The following is a 7,296-nucleotide window of genomic DNA, read 5'->3' as shown; positions in this document are numbered from 1 at the left end:
AATTATATATATAACCTATAGATGTAAATTATATCTAATCAGATAAAATAAACTAATAATAATTTATATTAAATTTATAATATTATAGTAAATGTGAATCAAATTTAAAATTTGAGTGTATTTAATTTAAAATTATAGAAACTATTGTTTATGTATGATTTTTTTTTAGTCACAAATTTATATTATTGCATGATTATTATATCATTATTATTTCATTTAGATAATATTTATCACACCATTCTATTCAATCTCGATCAAGCCATTGAATCTTGAACCACTCATTCTTCCAGTTCAATATTTGGTCCTATTTTTACAACTTTGATAAAAAGTATGTTATGCTATCTAATATATAAATCATATAAACATTATATATATGTTGCATCCTGAAGTATTCGCGGCGGTAGAGAAATATAAAGTTTAATGTCTTAGTGTTGTACGAAGATCCAACACACACAGATAAAGAGCGGGTGCATCATTCACTAGAGACACCAAGATTTTTACATGGATAACCCCTAAAAAAGAGGGAAAATCATAGGGTCTAGCCCAGTTTGAATGAATCCACTAGTATTCGCAGTTGATTACAAATGAGGCCCTTAGGGGAAGGCCTTAGCTTGATATACATCATATAGAGTACATTTATACAAAGAATCACTCCTTATGTGTTTGTTTAGTCTGAAGGATGGTAGTTGGTGGGCAACGTAAGTCAGAAGGACCATATTCGGCGGGCGACGGAGGACGGAAGGACTGCAGTCAGTGGACGACGTAAGTCAGAAGGACCGTAGTCAGCGGGCGATCGAGGTCAGAAGGACTGCAGTCGGTGGGCGACCGAGGTCGGATGGACTGTAGTCGGCGGGCGATAGAGGTCGGAAAGACTGTAGTCGACGGGCGAAGTAAGTTAGAAGGACCATAGTCGGTGAGTGACGGAGGTCAGAAGGAGTTTTGTTTGACGACGAAGGTCATAAGGATGGTGTTAGGTAGACATCCAACAATGGACATAAATCCAGCATCAGATAGATGTCTATCGAAAGTCTGACAATAGGCAGAAGTTCGGTGTTGGGTAGAAACTTGGCGACGAGAAGAGGTCCAGCATCGGGTAGAAGTCCAACATCAGTTGGAGGCCGAGGAGAACTCCAGCGTTAGATGGTATTCAGGCAGAACTCCGACGTCACTTGGAGTTCGGGTGAAACTTCAGCATCACTTGGAAGTCGGGCGGAATTTTGGCGTCACCTGGAGGTCGGGCAGAATTCCAATGTCACTTGAAGGTCGGGCGGAATTCTAGCGTCACTTGGAGGTCGAGTAGAATTCCGGTATCACTTGGGAAAAATTACGACGTCTCGTGGAAGTATGACAGAATTTTGGCGTCACTTGGGTAGAATTCCTGTGTTGGTGGTCAAGGAGGATTTTCTTCCCTCATATCCTTCTTTTCTTCTCTTCCTCTTCTTCTCTTCTCTTCTCTTGCTTCAGTCCCCTCTAAAGAGAAATGTGAAGCTATTTATAGTTTTTTTAGGATGTCATGACCCGTAAATAAGAAGACGATCAAGGGAAATTGAGGAGTGGTTCAAATAGATGACTGAAATTGTATCCCTTGATCGTGGACCATTCGTCAGACATTTTAAGGCCTTAATGATATCAAAATTCGGTGATCATAGGCTCGTTGGATTTGTCTCGTCAAGCCTCTCGATTTGACTATAAGCATGTCATATTTGGAAAGTGTTTGGTAATCTAAATTAAGGATTGAACCTTCTGAATATGCTTCGAGTCTTTGATTCAGACCCATTTAGGCTCGGATTGAGTTGAATTTGGTGTTGTTCGGTTTGTATTTATGAGACAATCAGTTCAACTGTAAGTTTGCATAAATCAAAGTTTAGATGATCCCAAATTAAATTTTTGAAGTTTTCGGCTTGATTTTGCCTCGAGATTTGTGCCCGATCAAGATAATTTTTTGAAAATATTAGTTGCCCCCCTATTTTTAGATATCAAAGCTTCAAAAGTCCAAAAATATATGTGTTAACATTTACATTGATCGAATCGTAAAAAATTGCATTCCAAAAATTAAAATCTTGCTTAAACTTGATCATAAAGGTTCCGTTGGCTTCGAAAAAGTTAAAATTGAGTCCGAAATGTTAAAAAATGTGTCTAGGGACTAAAAAAACGTCCGATTTGGACCGTCCAGACCGAAAAATCGGATCCGAACAAGCTTAGTCAATCGAACCGACGGGCTGGCTAGCCGGCCGCCTCCCGTCGCACCTTCGTCGTCGCGAAACGACGTGCTCCGGGAGTTATTGCACTGTTAACCACTCGATTTTGAATTTTTATATATTTTTTTGGGAGTGGCCCATGTGTTTTTTTTTAAATCGAAAAAATCCCAAAAAATTCAAAAAATTTCAAAGAAATTCAAAAAAATTGGAAAAATTCCATAGAATTCTGGAATGTTCTTTTCTTCCACAAAAAAAGGCTTTAAATACCCCCTATGGCCAAGGGAAAACTTGCACCTTATTTTCTCCCTTTGTCTTTCTTACAGTCAAAGCATTCCACTATTTTTTAGTAGGTGACTTTCCCTACTTAAATCAGCGCCCCTTCTTTTGTACAGAAGTTGAAATTTTTCCTTCTTTTTCTCCCATATTTTTTTATGCTTTAGAGGCTTGCTGTTGTTTTTCGTAGGTGACTTTCCCTACTTAATTCAGTACTCCTCTTCAGTGTAAAAGGAAATTTTTTCTCTTTTCACTATCTTCTCCTCTGACTATCTTCTTACAATTGAGGTATTATGTTGCTTTTCATAGGTGACTTTTCTTACTTGAATCGATGCCCCTCATCTTGTATAGAAGTTTGACTTTTTGCAACCATTTTTTTCTTTCTCCTCTCTTATTCTAACTTTCTTACAGTTGAGGCATTCCCCTGTTTATTGTAAGCGGCATCCCCTACTAAAATTCAGAGCTCCTCTCCATGTATAGAAGTTAAAATTTTGGGATTCGTTTCTTTTCTTTCTCCTCATGTATTCTAACTTTCTTATAGTTGAGGCATTCCCTTATTTTTTGTAGGCGTCATCTCCTACTAAAATTTAGGGCCCCTCTCCGTGTGTAAAAGTTAAAATTTTTAGATTTATTTCTTTTGTTCTCCTTTGATCTTATTCTTTTATTAGAGGCATTCCACTATTATAGATAGACGGCATTCCCCTATCAAATTTCAATGCCCCTCTCTTGTGCAGAAGGAGTCGCAATGAGAGGTTATCTTCTTAATAGACAACCATTGACAAAAGAAGATCAATTGCTGCTTGTATGCGAGGGTGATTTGAGAAAATCTAACGGTAATAATATCTGGGAGGAGAACTAGAAATGATGAGCATTTTAACAATTTTCACTTATGAATGTTAAGTTTGTGTAATCTTGCTCATTAATATTACAGTAGCTATGCATATGCTACTGTAGAGGTGTCAAAATGGGTCCACAAGTCGGGATTGGGTCGAATTCGGATTGATCCAGGTTGAAATGGGTTGATCCTAACCTGGCTTATTTTTGAGAAATCCAACCCGGTCTGAACCCACGCGGGTTGCTAGGTCGTCCCAACCCGACCTGCGTACACGAAACGGGTGACTAGGCTCCAAGAGGATCTCATCTTGAACGGCGAAAGAGTTGAGGCTTTTCCCGAATTTTGGGGGTGACTGGCCGATTGGAGATGGTGGCTGCTCTCAGGAGGGCCGGTCGGTTGCTATCCTGTGAGAGAGAATCAGTGGCGAAGGGAGCTAAGGACCAGCAACTGGAGAATTATCGGTAGATCTAATGGGCGTGACCAAAGGCGGTGTGATTAGCATCTTGAGGTGGACAAGGTTGGATCTACAGGAGGCAGAATAGGTGGCTATCTTGCGGATCGGGATTTGGCCATTAGACAGCGGTGTGACTTGCAGCTGAAGGGAGAGGCGAGGCTTGGGTGACAACGTGATATGGGAGGGTAGGGTTTTCTAAACGGGTCAACCCATGTCACTTTCGAGTTTCCGGGGTCAACCCACCCAAACCCGACCCAATTTTTAAAATGGGTCGATCTACCGAACACGACCCGTATGCCAAACTAGTTGACATGAACCTGCAATTTTCTGGGTCAAGTTCCAAATTGTGTCAAATATTGACACCCCTATGCTACTATAATATTATGTCCCATGATCATAATCTTCTTTAACAAATTTATATGTTTGATGCAAATTAAAATTTTATAAATCTCTCTGATAAAAAATAATGCTTTAACTTACAATTATCACTCAAAAACATCAGCAAAACACAATAAGCAATATGTTTATAACTCTACAACATATTAATTAATGGATTTATTTTCCACTTCTTTCATGGAAGCTTAAGCTGCTCTGCTTATCTGCTTCAAGACCACACTGAGAGCAACTATTATAATGATGAGAAGGACAACAATAGCAAAGCACATGTGTTTTCGTGTATTCTTTTTCAATTTCTTCGCATCCTGGAGAACAACTGTTGCCGTCTGAACATGATCAAGTGAACTAGCAACCTGAGAAATTAAAACAGGAAAAGAAGTTAAATTACTTTCATCATATTTGATGACCTTAGTGCAAGCTGAATCAAACCTGAGTCTCAATATCATCTAGCAAGTCTCCTTGTGCATCAACCAACACAGCCATATCAAAAAACATCTGGAATAATTAATGATTAATTAGTTTCGCAGTAATTTAGTTGCATTTCTAAAGATTTAGTATTAGATCAAACGGTAATATCAGTTCTCATCATATTCAAAAGAGAAGCTCACTTGTTGCAGATCAAGAAGTTTCTTTTCAAGATCGATCGCAGCATCTCGACGCTCTTGAATCTCTGCTATTACGTCAACAATCTGTACATTTCCAGGTAGAAATCAAATATTTATGATGTTAAAGGTACAATTTGTTTTTTTGGTATGAAATATTATATAATGTTTCCTACCTGTCCTCTGCCTTGTCCCTGAATTGCCACAGAAAATATCTGTTCACTGTCTCCTGTTTCTATCAAGTGTTCTATCATCTGTTCCATGATCATAACAATTAAAAAATTAATCATAATTCATGAGTTCCTATAGTATGAACTCAAGTGCTTTCATTTTTTTTTGGATTTCAAATGATAAATAAGGATTAAACTGGAGAAAGTCTTACTTACCTCTTCCGTAGGCCTTGTTCCAGTCACTGCAAAATTACAAGTCAATATTTTTTCCATACAGAAACTTATTTCATGTATTGTTGTCTTGAAAAACCAGAAAGAAAATCTTACAATATGGTGAAAATATCTTTCAACTAAAGAACATTAGTCATTAATCCTGGACTTAAATAAAAGACTATTCCAAATATTTTTTGCTGTAAAATACCTGTATACACCATCCTTTCAACAGTCTCACGGTTCTCCTCTTGAATGGTTTGCCTTAAAATCTAGAAAGAATGTAAAGAAATTAGATAAAGGATTTGTTTGGGACGGCTTTCTTATGGCTTCTTAATTTTTTAACTAGAAAGCTGCTTTAAGAAGCAGAAACAAAGCTGTCTCAAACGAAGCCTAAATCACATATAATCAGGAGATTGAAATGGCTGACTTGACTAATCCTTTTTTTAATTTACCTGAAATTGAGACATTCTGTCCTTTAACTTCCTTTTCAGGGCCCTGAACGACATAGCATATAAATACAATGCTTTATACGCATGAACTTGGATAAAATTTGCTTATGCAAGAAGAACATAACTAGAATTTGTCATTGTTAAGTTTGGAGCACATTTTTTATATGTAGAATTGCATGTTTTGTAAATATATAAGTAAATAAGTGATTGAAACGTACTTACACAGTCACTGAAACTCTGGAACGGTCAACAGCTGACCCCTCTGCACAATATGCTTTCTTCCTATTGGCTATGTTCTATGACAGAAAATAAGTTGTTTTGTTAATAAAGCATTAACATGATAAAATAATCTGCATGTCAAACTAGCTCAGTCATCTTAAACATTATAAAATGATTAGGTTTCAGATGCAAACATCTTTGTCAAGCTCTTCCAGATTCCTTTTTGCGCTGAGGGCAATTTTCCTTACTTCCTCTATATCCTTTTCCATCTGCCCTTTTATTTCTGAAAGTACAGAGAGTGGACATTTTCTTAAAATCAGTTCAATCATATATAATTTGCAAATCTTATATTAGACGAGTACCTTTCATGGCTGAAGCCTTTGTCACTCTTTGACATTCCTGATTTGCAGCCTAAGGTAACAATTTATAAATTTGGAAGATGAAATGATTGAGATGTCTAGAATTTGTAGAATCAATGGAATAGAAAAATAGCAAATTGACATAATATGTTGTATTACCTGTAACTTGCTTAGTTGAGTAGTTATCTTCTCTATTTGTTTGTCTACTTCTCCCACCTGAAAGTCCCAAAGATAGAAAGTAGGAGGTTTGAAAGAAGTGTAGGCAAATTTCTATATGTGGACGTATATATTGATACATATAAATAAAATATTATACATAAGTTATCTAATATTGAGTCAATTAAATTCGTGATCTATTTAAGAATTAAATTATTATTTGACTTTTGTGACAACTCAATTAAATTTGTATTGAATTAATTATTGTGTAGAGGCCGGGTATTTATTTTATTTTAATTATGAGCTGAAATAAAATAAATACATTTAAAGTATAAAAGAGTCGTGGTCCCAAGTTTAAGTGGTTAAGTTCTCATTTCCATCTTACGTGAAAATAAGGAGTCTTTCACTTTCTTGGAGAACGTCGCTTCAAACGTGGAGAACTAAAAACCTCAATTCTGCATTTCAATGGATTCAGATATATGCTTCTAATAATTATTCTCGGTGGTTTGACATGTCTTTTGGAGACCATAAAATTATTTTTCGTCTCCATTGAATACTAACAAGAAGTTTATTTAATCAGATAAGATTAACGGTTGTTGTATATTAGTTACTGTGTTGGTGTTGTGATTTTGAGTTAAATTTTGTGATTGATGACTACCAACCCAACTTTTTTTTTTCACAACATGTGTAGGCTTACTACTTAGACTGAACCATGTAAATTATGTTTTTCACTTTTTTTAGTGGTGATTTATCTCTTTTATAGTTACTTTGTAATTAATCATATAGGTACTCAGGTTGAGAAGAGATTATTACGTGCGGTCACCGAACCGTCAGAAGGTCAATCAGGATGCATCACATCACCCGATATATAATCGTACACAGTAACGTAACACAACATATTGGTGACGCAGCGTATCTTGATTGACCTCCGGATGGTGTCCAATGACTGCACGTAATAATTTCGCCAGATTG

Source organism: Dendrobium catenatum, unplaced genomic scaffold, assembly GCF_001605985.2.
Source record: "Dendrobium catenatum unplaced genomic scaffold, ASM160598v2 fragScaff_scaffold_830, whole genome shotgun sequence".
Lineage (NCBI taxonomy): Eukaryota > Viridiplantae > Streptophyta > Magnoliopsida > Asparagales > Orchidaceae > Dendrobium > Dendrobium catenatum.
Note: the sequence above shows the minus strand (reverse complement) of the source record.